The sequence below is a fragment of the Bos mutus genome, chromosome 3 (assembly GCF_027580195.1).
Source record: "Bos mutus isolate GX-2022 chromosome 3, NWIPB_WYAK_1.1, whole genome shotgun sequence".
Taxonomy (NCBI): Eukaryota; Metazoa; Chordata; class Mammalia; order Artiodactyla; family Bovidae; genus Bos; species Bos mutus.
This window is the reverse complement of record NC_091619.1, coordinates 39422524-39437568: the sequence shown is the minus strand read 5'-3', so window position 1 is coordinate 39437568 and position 15045 is coordinate 39422524.

Below are 15045 nucleotides of genomic sequence, written 5' to 3'. Positions count from 1 at the left end.
CATGACCACTGGAAAAACCATAGCCTTGACTAGACGGACCTTTGTTGGCAAAGTAATGTCTCTGCTTTTCAGTATGCTATCTAGGTTGGTCATAACTTTCCTTCCATGGAGTAAACGTCTTTTAATTTAATGGCTGCAGTCACCATCTGCAGTGATTTTGGTGCCAAGAAAAATAAAGTCTGACACTGTTTCCACTGTTTCCCCATCTATTTCCCATGAAGTGATGGGACCAGATGCCATGATCTTAGTTTTCTGAATATTGAGCTTTAAGCCAACTTTTTCACTCTCCTCTTTCACTTTCATCAAGAAGCTCTTTAGTTCTTCTTCACTTTCTGCCATAAGGATGGTGTCATCTGCATATCTGAGGTTATTGATATTTCTCCTGGAAATCTTGATTCCAGCTTGTGCTTCCTCCAGCCCAGCATTTCTCATGATGTACTCTGCATAGAAGTTAAATAAGCAGGGTGACAATATACAGCCTTGACGAACTCCTTTTCCTATTTGGAACCAGTCTGTTGTTCCAGTTCTGTTGCTTCCTGACCTGCATACAGGTTTCTCAAGAGGCAGGTCAGGTGGTCTGGTATTGCCATCTCTTTCAGAATTTTCCACAGTTTATTGTGATCCACACAGTCAAAGGCTTTGGCATAGTCAATAAAGCAGAAATAGATGTTTTTTCTGGAATTCTCTTGCTTTTTCGATGATCTAGCAGATGTTGGCAATTTGATCTCTGGTTCCTCTGCCTTTTCTGAAACCAGCTTAATGAAATGATAAATTACGGTCATCATTCTTTTAAATTGACAGTTAAGATTTTTAGTAAATTATATTCTTACATTTCAGATTTCCCCATGAAATTTATAATGATGTTAGGCAGCTTTTTGTTTTTATGTATTTGTAAGCCAAATTTCTCCAAAAAGGAAATGACAAACAATACGTGGCCAGATAATCACATTAACCTGCACTACAGACAAATAGATGGGATATTATAAGAAAAAAATCTTTGTATCTGTAATTCAGTTTTTAAAATAGTTTATATTTACCTTTTGGTTTCTAGTAGTCATATATGGATGTGAGAGTCGGACTGTGAAGAAAGCTGGGCGCTGAAGAATTGATGCTTTTGAACTGTGGTGTTGGAGAAGACTCTTGAGAGTCCCTTGGACTGCAAGGAGATCCAACCAGTCCATCCTAAAGGAGATCAGCCCTGGGTGTTCTTTGGAAGGAACAATGCTAAAGCTGAAACTCCAGTACTTTGGCCACCTAATGTGAAGAGTTGCCTCATTGGAAAAGACTCTGATGCTGGAAGGAATTGGGGGCAGGGGGAGAAGGGGACGACAGAGGATGAGATGGCTGGATGGCATCACCGACTCTATGGACGTGAGTTTGAGTGAACTCCGGGAGTTGGTGATGGACAGGGAGGCCTGGCGTGCTGCGATTCATGGGGTCCCAAAGAGTCGAACACAACTGAACGACTGAACTGACTGAACTTGACAATAATGCAGGTTTTAACAAAGCAGTTTTAAGCATATTGAGAAAGACGGGATAGTATACTGTGAGAACTACTATCTATGAATATCAGAAACTTCTTAGGCTCCTTACATTCTCCTCATTAATAATATCAAAGTAAAAGCCATATTCTGAAAACATCATACCTAAATTATTTAGGAATCTGATTTTAGTGGTAGCTGAAAGTGAAGTCAGTCAGTTGTTTCTGACTCTTTTCTGGTCTGTGGACTGTAGCCCACCATTTTCCTCATTCCATGAGATTTTTCAGTCAAGATTACTGGAGTGAGTTGCCATTTTCTTCTCCAGGGTATCTTCCTGACCCAGGGATTGAACTCTGGTCTCCAGCATTAAGCTGCCATAAAATTCTTTGCTTATGTTAATTGTCTTTATTTATTTATTTTTTTATGTTTCTACAGTGTTTTTATTTTCAAACCTTTTATTTTGTACTGGGGTATAGCTGATTAGCAATGTTGTGAGAGTTTCAGGTGAACAGCAAAGGGACTTAGCTGAACATACACATGTATTCATTCTCCCCCAAATTTCCCTCCCATGCAGGTTGTCACATAACATTAGGCAGAGTTTCATGTGCTGTGCAGTAGGTCCTTGTTGGTTATCCATTTTAAATATAGCAATGTGTACCTGTCCATCCCAAATTCATCAGCCAATCAGGGGCCTTCCCTGGTGGTCCTGTGGCTAAGACTTCAGCCTCCCAATGCAGAGGGCAGAAGTTCCATCCCTGGTCAGGGAACTAGATCCCACATGCTGTAGTGGTATGAAACACTACCATACAAAATGCTAAAATAAACCTTTCTAAATTCATGCTTCCATTAATTTAGTGCATGTCTTTTAAGATGCACTCTTCTTCCTGAATTACATGGAATATTTAGTTCCTTCTGCACAGTGTTTCATCATGTGGTGTTCTCATTGTACCATTTCCAGTGAATGAATATTGAATAGCAGTTGGAAAGCTATTTTGAGGGACCTCTGGTTTTCAGCAGGCAATGGAATCCCAAGAAAAATGCACGATTACAATCTCAGAATGAATTTAAATGTTAATATCTTCCATATTTACATATATTTAGACAATCTTTATAATGTCACATTGCTTGTGGAGAGCTAAGGTGATGTGAGAAATGACTATAAAGCAGAAAATTTAGAGGAGATGATAAAGATTAATGTTTTCAAAAGAAGTCCATTGCTTTTGGAAAAATGTAAAACTCACTTAAAATTTGCTGTAGTAAATTAAAACCCATATTATATTTGTTTTTATATCTTAAAATATTTTCTCCAATTAGATTTATGAAATGATGTACCAATTCAATGTCTGTGTATAAAGATATGGTGAAAAAACAAGTGTGCTTTTAACAAAAATTATAGGAATATAATCAAATGGGTCACAAAGAGTCAGACACAACTAAGCGACTTTCACTTTGACTTTCAATCAAATACATACACAAAGTATGAAACGAGATGCCAGTCCAGGTTCGATGCACGATACTGGATGCTTGGGGCTGGTGCACTGGGACGACCCAGAGGGATGGTATGGGGAGGGAGGAGGAAGGAGGGTTCAGGATGGGGAACACATGTATACCTGTGGCGGATTCATTTTGATATTTGGCAAAACTAATACAATTATGTAAAGTTTAAAAATAAAATAAAATTTAAAAAAAAGAAAAAAAAACAAATACATACACAAAAGCATATCTTGTATAGGTAATTTGGGGACTTTTTAGTCTGCTTTTGGCTTTTCACTTTTGTGTAATTTGATTATCAATTTGCTGCATGAATTGGTGGAGGCTTCCCTGGAAAATAGCAATAATAGCTTGGTAATAAGTAACTAGAATAATGGAGCAAGAATCTTATATAGTTTACACAGAATAATAAATGACACAAATATTGGTAATATAACTAGAGTTCACAATAAGCCAAGATAACTGTGGGTTTGGAAACTTTCACTGCATTAAGCTGAAGTTCCTTGAGAGAAGTGTTAAATACAATTCAAAAAGCTAAAAATGGTGGGTGGAGTGGGGGCCAGTTTGTTACATACAGAAAGTTGAACACCACTGAGCATGCACTCATGTACTTAGGCACAAGACCTCATGAGTCCATATGGAGAATTAGAAATTTGTGTCATTATTTGGAGCAAGAAGTAAAACCTTTTACACTATTAGAAAAAAATTCATATAAAGTTGTAGGTATTGTATGCTATTAAAATTTCATTATTTCAGTCTTTCAGACAAACTTTTCATTATATAAGCCTTTTAAGGCAAATTCAGGATTCAATATCAGTATTAATTTGGCAGTAGAAAGTACACCAGGTAAGAAGTTAGAGAGCATGAATGTATGAACTAGTTCAATCCTCAAACTTTAATTTTTATTCTGGATCTATTTCACCTTAATTCTTGTCAGCTTGCTTAATATTTTATTGATCTGTTCAGTTCAGTTCAGTCGTTCAGTCAAGTCTGACTCTTTGCTACCCCATGGACTACAGCACGCCAGGCCTCCTTGTCCATCACCAACTCCTGGAGTTTACTCAGACTCTTGTCCATTGAGTAGGTGATGCCATCCAACCATCTCATCCTCCCCTTCTCTCTTATCTTGTCCCCTTCTCCTTCCACCTTCAATCTTTCCCAGCATCAGGGTCTTTTCAAGTGAGTCAGTTCTTCGCATCAGGTGATCTGTTACTTTTCTGAATTCATAATTTTTCATTGATATCATCCATATTTTTCTATTTCACACATATTTTTCTTTTCAAAATTAAATGAAAATTCATTGGTGGTGTTACACGAAGGGGGACTCTTTCCAGGGGCTGAAATCGGGCTCTTGTCTAACACCCAGAAATTAATTGTCCAAGGAGACACTGCTGCTGCTGCTGAGTCGATTCAGTCGTCCGACTCTGTGCGACCCCATAGACGGCAGCCCACCAGGCCTCGCTGTCCCTGGGATTCTCCAGGCAAGAACACTGGAGTGGGTTGCCATTTCCTCCTCCAATGCATGAAAGTGAAAAGTGAAAGTGAAGTCGCTCAGTCATGTCCGACTCTTAGCGACCCCATGGACTGCAGCCTACCAGGCTCCTCCGTCCACGGGATTTTCCAGGCAAGAGTACTGGAGTGGGGTGCCATTGCCTTCTCCCCCAAGGAGACACATGTCCTGACAAAGCAAGAGATTTTATTGTGAAGGGTGCCCGGGGGGAGAGCAATAGGGTAAGAGAACCCAGGAGAACTGCTCTGCCATGTGGCTGGCAGTCTCTGGTTTTATGGTGATGGGATTAGTTTCTGGGTTGTCTTTAGCCAATCATTCTGACTCAGGGTCCTTCCTGGTGGTCCAGCCTTGTTCAGCCAAGATGGATGCCGGCAAGAAGGATTCTGGGAGGTGGTCGGACATGTGGTGTTTCCTTTTGACCTTTCCTGAACTCTTCTGGTTGGTGGAGGCTTATTAGTTCCATGTTACCAGGACTTCCTGTCATAAAACAACTCATGCAAATAGTTACTATGGTACCTGGCCAGGGTGGGTGGTTTCAATCAGTGTGCTTCCCCTAACAGTGTCATAGTTCTTTATTAAAAGGTGCGTTAGAGGAAAGATGAGAGAAAAGCATGGTGGGAAGAACAATATAAAAGAAGCCAAAATAGCTAGATCTGGGTTTCAGGTTTTTCTTCTCTTATTTGTAGTGTTAGAAGATTTTACTTCATGTCTAGGAACCACAATTTTCTTGTCTGCAAAATGGGTTTATATCACTATTTTTCAAGCAGTTTATCAAAAATGCTTAGATGTTAAAAGAAACACTTCCAAAGACAAATCCTAGAAAGAGGTGACTGTAATGACTCTCTTTCCTCCTTCACATTCCAAATTGCTCCAATTTAAAGAAGCAGTATTTTGACATATCAGGGTCCTGCATAGGGTGTAATTTAAAAAATAAGTGGTCTGAGTGATTTCAGTGAAAATGGTAGAGTAGGTAGCATCTAGGATCTATCTTTTCACAGAAACTGGAGAACAAGTGGATATAATAAAAAGTTTACAGCAACCAAGCAAATGCTAATCAAGCAAAAAGCAACTTAAAAACAATTGGAGAGACTTCCTTGGTGGTCTATGGTTAAGAATCTGCCTTTCAGTCCAGAGAATGCAGGTTTGATCCCTAAAGCCCATGCTTTGCAGCAACTAGAGGCAGCCTGAATATGGCAAAGAAGGCCCAGCACAGACAAAAATAAAATAATAAATTAAAAAAATTTAAACAAAGAAAGAAACAATTGGAAAGCATTACGGTATTTTTAATTGCCATTGCTTCACCAGCCTCCCTGGTTTTGCAGTAGCCTAGATTCCCAGCTTGGAAAGCAGTTTCCTGTATCTGTAGGGAGTAGAGCAGACTTTATTACCAAAGAATTGTCCTTGTATGCACCTGAACAATTCAGGAGAAACATCTGTCTTCATTTTGCCTAACTTAAAACTCATTCAGGATAGAAAAGTGGCAGGCATTTCTCTTGCCTAGGGGAAAAGATTAAAGTTCAAACAAACTATAGAGATTGAAAGTCACGGAGGAAAAGCTAGAAAGAATGTTTTTTGGGGAAATTAGGGCATGCCAAAACCCATGCATTCTGGGAAACATAGAAAATTACATTTGTACCCAGGCATACCACATGCTCAGAAAAGACCTGTAAAGACACTAAACTTTCATCTCTAGGCTTAGTGCATGTAGATAGGAAGTAAAGATAAGGCACAATTGTAAAGACCCTTGCTAAGAATTGAAGGGTGATGGAATGCTCCCAGCACAGAGTAAATTTGCAAAGATTATGAGAGATAATTTTTTCTTTTTTTGTTGTTATCTGCTTTCATTCTTCTATCTCTATTTTTTTTACCCTAGGTGGAAGAGAGCTCCTGGTATTCAAGGAAATTATGCTAAACACTAATAAGAAGAGACTTGAGAGATCAAACATGACAAAGAACACACACTACAAAAATAATTTGGAAAAGTCACTAAACAAACATCTACAGGGCATAAAAAGCAATACACAAAAACTGTGAAGAAGGAAATAATTGTATTTCCAGGGTTACCATATTTGCCAAGTCGCTTCAGTTGTGTCCGACTCTGTATGACCCCATAGATGGCAGCCCACCAGGCTCCCCCGTCCCTGGGATTCTCCAGGCAAGAACATTGGAGTGGGTTGCCATTTCCTTCTCCAATGCACGAAAGTGAAAAGTGAAAGTGAAGTCACTCAGTCGTGTCGGACTCTCAGCGACCCCATGGACTGCAGCCCACCAGGCTCCTCTGCCCATGGGACTCTCTAGGCAAGAGTACTGGAGTGGGGTGCCATTGCCTTCTCCAGTTACCACATTATAATATTCAAAAAAGCAAGTTTTCAACAAAGAAAACATTTCTTTAACAAGAAAATGTAACACACGCACGTAAAAAATTCACAAAGATTGTTTTTAAGAAAGAATGACATTGGACTGATCTACTAGGCAAATACTTTAAATCAACTATCTTAAGAATTCTCAAAGAGCTAAAAGAAACCACAGCCAAAAAGCTAAAGGAAACCAAGAGAACACTATATGAAAAATAGAGAATATGAAGAGAAATTTTTAAAAATGTGAAAAAGAAAAAAAATACAGACATACTGGAACTGAGATGTATAGTAACAAATGAAAAATTCACCAGAAAAGTTCAGTAGTAGATTTTAGCAGACAGTATAATATATAAGAGAACCTGAAGACAGAGCAATTGTCTAGTCTGAGGAGCATAAAGGAAAAAGAATGGAGGAAAAAATGCACAGTCTAAGAGACATGGGTGGTGGTGGTTTAGCCACTAAGTCATGTCCAACTCTTGGGACCCCATGGACTGTAGCTTGCCAGGCTCCTCTGTCCATAGATTTTCCAGGCAAGAATACTGGAGTGGGTTGCCATTTCCTTCTCCAGAGGATCTTTCTGACCTAGAGATCGAACCTGGGTCTCCTGCATTGCAAGCAGATTCTTTATCAACTTAACTACAAGGGAAGCCCAAGAGACATGGGGGACATCCTTAAACATACTAATATAACATAATAGGAATCCTGGAAGAACCAGAAATAGATGAAAGGACAGAAAGAACATCTGGAAAAATAATGGCAGAAAACTCCCTGAATTTAATCTAAAACAGGCACACACAGAGTCAAAAACACACACACAAATCTACATATTCAGGAAGTTAAATGAACTCCAACAGAGTAAACTCAAAGAGATCCACAAACTATGACACATTATAATCAGCTTTTCAAAAGTGGAGACAAGGTTATAATCTTGAATGCATCAAATTAAGCACAAAGATAGTGGAAGTAAAGATACAGTAAAATAATAATGGACTTCCTAGGTGACGCTAGTGGTAAAGAACCTGCAAACCAATGAAATGAGTTACAAGGAATCCTCAATATTAACAGTGTATTTCTAATCTATAATCTTAGATGCCAGAAGTGAGTGGAATGACAGTTTTAAAAGTGGTGAAGTTGAAAAAAAAAATCGGTCAACCAACAATCCTATACAGGCAAACCTCAGAGACAGTGTATATTAAATTCCAGACGATCACAATAAAGCAAATATCACAATAAAGTGAGTCACACAAATATTTTTGATTTCCCAGTGCATACAAAATTTATGTGGACACTATATTGTAGTCTATTGAATGTTCAATAGCATTATGTCTATAAAAACACATATATGCCTTAATTTAAAAATAATACTGTTGGAAAACTGGCACTAACAGACTTGCTCAATGCAGGGTTCCTACAAACCCTCAATTTGTAAAAAAAAAAAAAGAAAAGAAAAGAAACGCTTGTGAAGTGCAATAAATCAAAGTGCAATAAAATGAGATATGCTATATCTGACAAAACTATCCTTCAAAAATGAAGGAGAAATTAGAATAGTTAGACAAATAGCTAAACAAAAACTAAGGTAGTTTTTCCCTAGTAGATCTATCCTATAAGAAATGCTATCAGGAGTCCAGGCTGAAACAAAAGATAATAAGCGATAACTCACAGATATATGAATAAATAAAGAGTTCTGGTAAAGATAACACTATAGGTAAACATAAAAGTCAATATTTTATTTTTTAGCTTGTAAATCTTCTATTTACTTCCTATATGATTTAAAGGGAAAATGTATAAAACAATAATTATAATACTACATTAACAAGAACACACAGTGTTTGTAAAGGTAAGTTGTGACAATAACAGTATAAAGGGGAAAAAACAAAGATGAATAGGAATAGTTTGCATGCTATTGAAGTTAAATTTAGTATCAATTCAATCTCAGTTGTTATAAATTTAGGATATTAATTGTAATCCCCACAGTAGTCACTATAAGAATGTCTTTAAAGTACATGAATAGGAAGATGAGAAAGGAGACAAAATGGTACACTACAGAGAACTATAATACAGGATATATTTACCAAGTATTAGTGAACACTGAATTAATTCAGAGCTCACTAATAGGTAACTTAAAATTCCCCACATGTGAGAAAATTAAGGCACACATTTTTATGTACCCATGGGTCAAACAACAACAACAAAAAGACACAAGCCAAGTTAGAAACCATTTCTGAATTCAGTGATAATGGGATTAAAACACATGAACATTTGGGAGATGCAACTAAGCCAGTGTTCAGAGAAAAAGTCATATCTCTAAATGAATAAAATAAAAAATAATAAAAGCTTGAATAAAAATATAAAGGGCTTTAGCTTATGAAACTGGAGGGAAAAAATGAATTAAGCACAAATAAATTCAAGTAAAGATATAGTAAAATAATAGAAGATTAAACAGAATAGAAAATATATGTTTGAGAAAATGAACTAAACACTGGGCCTTTAAGCAATTAACACATTTAACTTACCTCTAGAGAAATTGAGAAAAAAAGGGAGAAAAGACATGTTTTGAATATCAAAAATTAAAAATTACATTGCAACAGATACTCAAGATATCAAAATGATTAGAAATGACTATTGTGACCAATTCGATGATAATATATCTGCAGCAGTTTAAAGTAACATCTTTCTTAAAAAGACATAAAAATCATTATCCACAAACTGGATGTCACTGAAATTAAAAACCTCTGCTCATCAAAAGACAGTATTAAGGAAGTAAAAAATGAAGTCACAAACAGAAATAGGACATAAAGTATCCCTGGGCAGGCCAATCCAATTTTAGGAATGCACAAAATATTTGACTGTGATTTCACAAAAAAAGAATGGTCAATACATATGAGAAAACTGTGTAACATATGCAAGCAAATATAAAACACAATGAGTTACCACAGTCTCATTTCCAGAAGGGAAATAGTTATTGCTGGTGAGATTAGTAACTGGAGGGAGATAATAGTAAGTATGCTGGGATACTGGTAATAGTGGGCTCTTTTTCCTGGGTTCTGATTACATGGGTGAGTTCATTTTGCAAAAATTTGTTCAGCTATACAGGTATGATTTCAGCATTTTCCTGTATTATGCTATATTTAAAAAATGTGCAAGAGGAAAAAGAAAATGAACTGAGGCATCAAACAGAAGATGTTTTGATTTTATCTTCATATTTGCACCTGCACATTTTTCCTATCTTGAGTTTTTCAGGCTGTGATACATATCTCCTTAATATATTTATTCCACTGATCATTGATTTATTTTTCAGTGCTGCTATGGAAATATTTTCTTCTTAAAGTTCATTTTATATTATTTCAAGGAATGTTGGCTGAAAAGGGTAATATTTATGCACAGTCTGCTGTATTCATATAATACTTTTTGAAAATGAATTATATAAAATAATTATATAATTATGTAGTAATTATAAATAATTACATAATACAGATTTTTCTTACTACATAATGACACTTTACATAATAATGCTTATCATTATCTTTGAAGAACATAAAACTTACAAAGATATAAAGATATAATTGGTGTTTAATGCATTTACAAATCTGATCATTTACTTTTTCCCCCATTCTAATGATAAAAAGTTAACATATGAAATTTTGAACTTGTTAATAATTTTGTCACTTTCTTTGTCACTGGCTTGATAAACTACTACACTGACCTACACGTATTGAAATTGAGCCAACAGGGCACACTACTAATAGAAATAACAGTAATTTAATATTTTTTTAAAAAAGAAACTCTGTATATGTCCAAGTATTTCATATTATGGTAAATGACATATGCAAGTTGTTTTTAAAATCATTTTTTAAATATTCACACACTAATTATAATATAATAATATCAAGTGCTGCTGAAAATAAAAATTTTCAGAGCTCACAAATTTTTCACTTACTCTATATTCTGAAACTTGTTATTTTTACCCCCTGGAGGAAACTCTGCTATGACTTATTAAAAAAAAAAAAATCCTTAGTCTTGGTCTAAAAAGCTTAAGGGAAAAGAAGTCCAGTGATAGTAGTATTTTTTCTCTTGTCAAGCATGAGTCTATCATTTCTGTTCTATGAAGAGTATTCCTTGCATGTCTTCACTTTTAACACCATGGTTTTTCACCAGCAGTTCTATTTCCTCTATGATAAGCTTAATTGACAACTTAATGAGTTGGTTAATTAGTTAACTAATTATTCCAGCCAATAATTAACCATAATTTATTAGTTGATTTTGTAAATGATAGCTAATGGAAAACTTTAGGTCTCTCTTGAATAAAGTTAAATAATAATTATAGGATGGCTATAACTTTTTAGCTATTACTGAACTCATGTCTGGCTGCTTGCCACTCAAAAATCAATATCCAAGAGGCAGTTGTTGTTAGAAAAGAAAGTTGCTTTTAATAAGATCACTTTAAGTCTAGGGAGATGGTGAACTCAGTATCCACCCAAAAACCATTTCTGAAGATTCTGCTTGGCTATGAAAATTTTAAAGGGAAAAGTGGAAGTAAATCTCAGTTAATCACTGAGACAGAGGGCAGAGCCATTGTCATCCCCACTAAGTGCAAGCTTGTTAACTTCTTATGATCTTTCTTTAGATGCTAACCTTGCTCACAGTTTGTTCACACAGTTTTTTCATAAGATTACTGAAGGGGAAGCTAGGAAAAGGTTTGGTCTTCTGTTAATTACATTATTCTTCATGTCTATTGCTTTGATCTACAGGAAGGAACAACAGGTTATGTAAGTATTGTGTGATCAAATGATTTGAAAAGTGTGCTTGGACTGGAGATGAGCAGAGAATAGAGGCACCTGGTTTAAGTTTAGTTGCAATATAGCTTTGCTAAAGTGATGAGGAAAAGGGATTTCTTGCTGAGGGTAGTTTCCTGCAAAGAGCTGCTTACAAATACCCCCACCCACCCCCAGCAGATATCATTTCATTTCGTTTCTATGGGATTAGGGACAACGGTCTGTCTTCTGTAACAGCTTCATGCTGAGAAAGGGTATTGAAGTCTTAGGAAAAAAGACATTGACCTGGATTTGAAGAATCTCTTTGCTGATAGTTTTAATTGCCCACTTATGTGTATGGATAGAACAAGCTACAATCATTTTAATACCCATAAATATGTAGATTATTGTAAGAAATACTGTTAATCCCATCCTTTTAAGGCCAGTTCTTAGAATTGTGCTAGCCATAGACTCAATACTACTTAAGATGGAACAGCTTATGTAATGGATGCAGTCTGGTCGTCATGCAGTTAGCTTTTTCCCTCTGGTGGCAATTATAGTGTCTGTAAAACAACTCAGGAATGTACATTAGACAGTGAGTCTGTGATTCTATTTTCCTAATCATTAACTGCTTGAGCCTGTTCTTTTTTTGACTCAGGGAAGCCTGAGAGATTTCAGCTTTTCTACAAACAGCAGACAAGGGACGTGGAGAGACCTTTACCTGGGGGATGACACCACAGGGTGTTTCTTGGTTCCATAGCTATAAGTGAACATAAACTTAAGAAAAACTATATAGTTACAGCTTAATTATTACAGCTTCCCAAGTGGCTCAGTGGTAGAGAATTGGCCAGCCAAGCAGGAGATGTGAGTTCAAACCCAGGATTGTAAAGATCCCCTGGAGAAGGAAATGGCAACCTACTCCAGTATTCTTGCCTAGGAAATCCCATGGACAGAGGAGCCTGGTGAGCTACAGTCTGTGGGATCACAAAGGAGTAAAACATGACTTAGAAACTAAGCAACAACACAGAATCCCTTCAGTATTAAATTATTTATATCAATCTACTGCAACTATAGTAAACTACAGGGCTAAATGTGCACATAATATTTGTGTCACTGTGTCTTTCTGTGCTGAGTAGCACAGTTACAGCCTCACAATCAATTAAAAGAAAAAGTATTCAAGGAGATTTATTCCACCAAGGGCCAGGGCATTTGGAGAAAACATTTATCTCTGTCTGTAGAACTGCACTAGACTTTTTTTGTTTGTTTATTTCAGGTTCTGAAATCAGTGAATAACATTCCCAAAGCAGTCCTTAAGTTTGGTTGTGTCTTCAGTCTTTGAAATGTACAGTGTATTATGAGAATTTTTTCCTCTGTGGCCCCTATGTACTGATTCAGCATCATCAACAGAGGACAGGAGACAGAGACATCCAACACCTATCACAGACTTTAAGAGGATATTAAAATAGAAGCATCTGAGAAAATGAATAAATAAAGGTATCAGACTGGTAAAATAGGTAGAAAAAACAATGGACATGAGTTCCAGCAAACTTCAGGAGATAGTAAAGGACAGGAAAACCTGCTGTGTTGCAGTCCATGGGGTCTCAAAGAGGTGGACATGACTGAGGAACTGAACAACAGGAGCAATACAATCATTAATTTTTTAGTATAAGTTTAAATGTTTAACTAATATGAAAACGAAAACTTGAATTGTTACTTAATTATAAATGTTTATGATATGCAATGGCACTACTTTATAGTTTTACTTCGAGAAACCATAATTAAATTCTATGAACAAGATTCAGAGGCAGACATAATTCTCTCAAAAATTTATATTTCAAAACATATAAGGGGACTTCCATTTCTGACCAAGCTGGAGGAACAGGGGCCAGATTTATCCTTCCACAGGGGAAAAAAATGCAAAATCTAGGGAGGAAAAGGGTTTTCATGACAGTGGATATTAAAAAAGTGATCCTTGGGAGATGGGAAACAAATCAGGTGAACCTATGATTGCCTCATTTTCCTGCATAAAAGAAATACTCTGCCTCAGATTTATGAGGGAAATTTTACGGTTTGCACAATTCTTTCTGCCAAAAATTTTGCCTTGTGCTATTGGCTAGAAGAAAGTCACAGGTCTTGTCCATGCAGCAAGGGAGGGGATTATACAGGGCAAGAACATTAGGAGGTAAGAATTATAGATGCCATAAGACTGTCTGTTATAATTATGAACAACTTTTTGTCCATAATCCAACAATTTATATGAAATGGACAATTTCTTAAAAGAAAGACTTTCCCCAAATGTTTAAAGCAACTATAACAATATAATATAGTGGGTTTCATTGTTGGCTCAGAATTTGCCTGCAGTATAGGAGACCCAGGTTTGATCCCTTGTTTGGGAGGATCCCCTGGAGAAGGGAATGGTTGCTCACTCCAGTGTTATTGTCTGGAAAATCCCATGGACAGAGGAGCCTGGCAAGCTACAGTCCATGGGGTCACAAAGATTTGGACACGACTGAGCACCTATCACTTTCCATTGGGGAGATTAACCAAAATAGCCAAATATAATATAATAGCCAAATACTGGAAAAAGAACAAATGTCATCAGAAGATGAATAGATAAACCAGCTGATATTGTCTAAGCAACAGAATATTGCTGCTGCTGCTCATTGCTTTAGTCATGTCCGACTCTGTGGGTCCCCATAGATGACAGCCCACCAGGCTCCCCCGTCCCTGGGATCCTCCAGGCAAGAATACTGGAGTGGGTTGCCATTTCCTTCTCCAATGCATGAAAGTGAAAAGTGAAAGTGAAGTCATTCAGTCGTGTCCAACTCCTAGCGACCCCATGGACTGCAGCCTACCAGGCTCCTCTGTCCATGGGATTCGCCAGCCAAGAGTACTGGAGTGGGTTGCCATTGCCTTTTCCAACAGAATACTACCAAGTGATTTAAAAAAAAAAAAAGTAACAACCACATACAGCAAAATAGATTAATCTCTAAATAATTATGATGAGTATAAAAAGCCTGAACAAAGAACCAGTCAATGCCCCAAGTGGAAGAAGTAGCAAAAAATCTGCTTCTTTCAATGCATTATTTTCCTCTTTGTGATTTTGGCACAAAGCCTAGCTGTTCTGGTCACTCTCTACTGTCTTTAAATATTTTTGTTTTTAAATTCTTAATCATTATTCATATGGACTGTTTGGTCTGAAATAAGCTACTCTGTCGTAGTAAGAATCAGAAGGCTGACATCTCTCAAGTGCAGAAATAAAAAATGAGAACATAGTACAGGATTTGTAAGATGCAGTACTTCCATGTCAGGTTTGTATTTGAGAAAATATTAATGGAATACCCTTGTTCCTTTATTTTTGCTAGATACATATTTTTTGTTTATGGAAAGTTGCCAGATACAGAGTTTCTGTTTTTTGAAGCATGGGAAATAATTGTTGAATGAGTGTAACATAC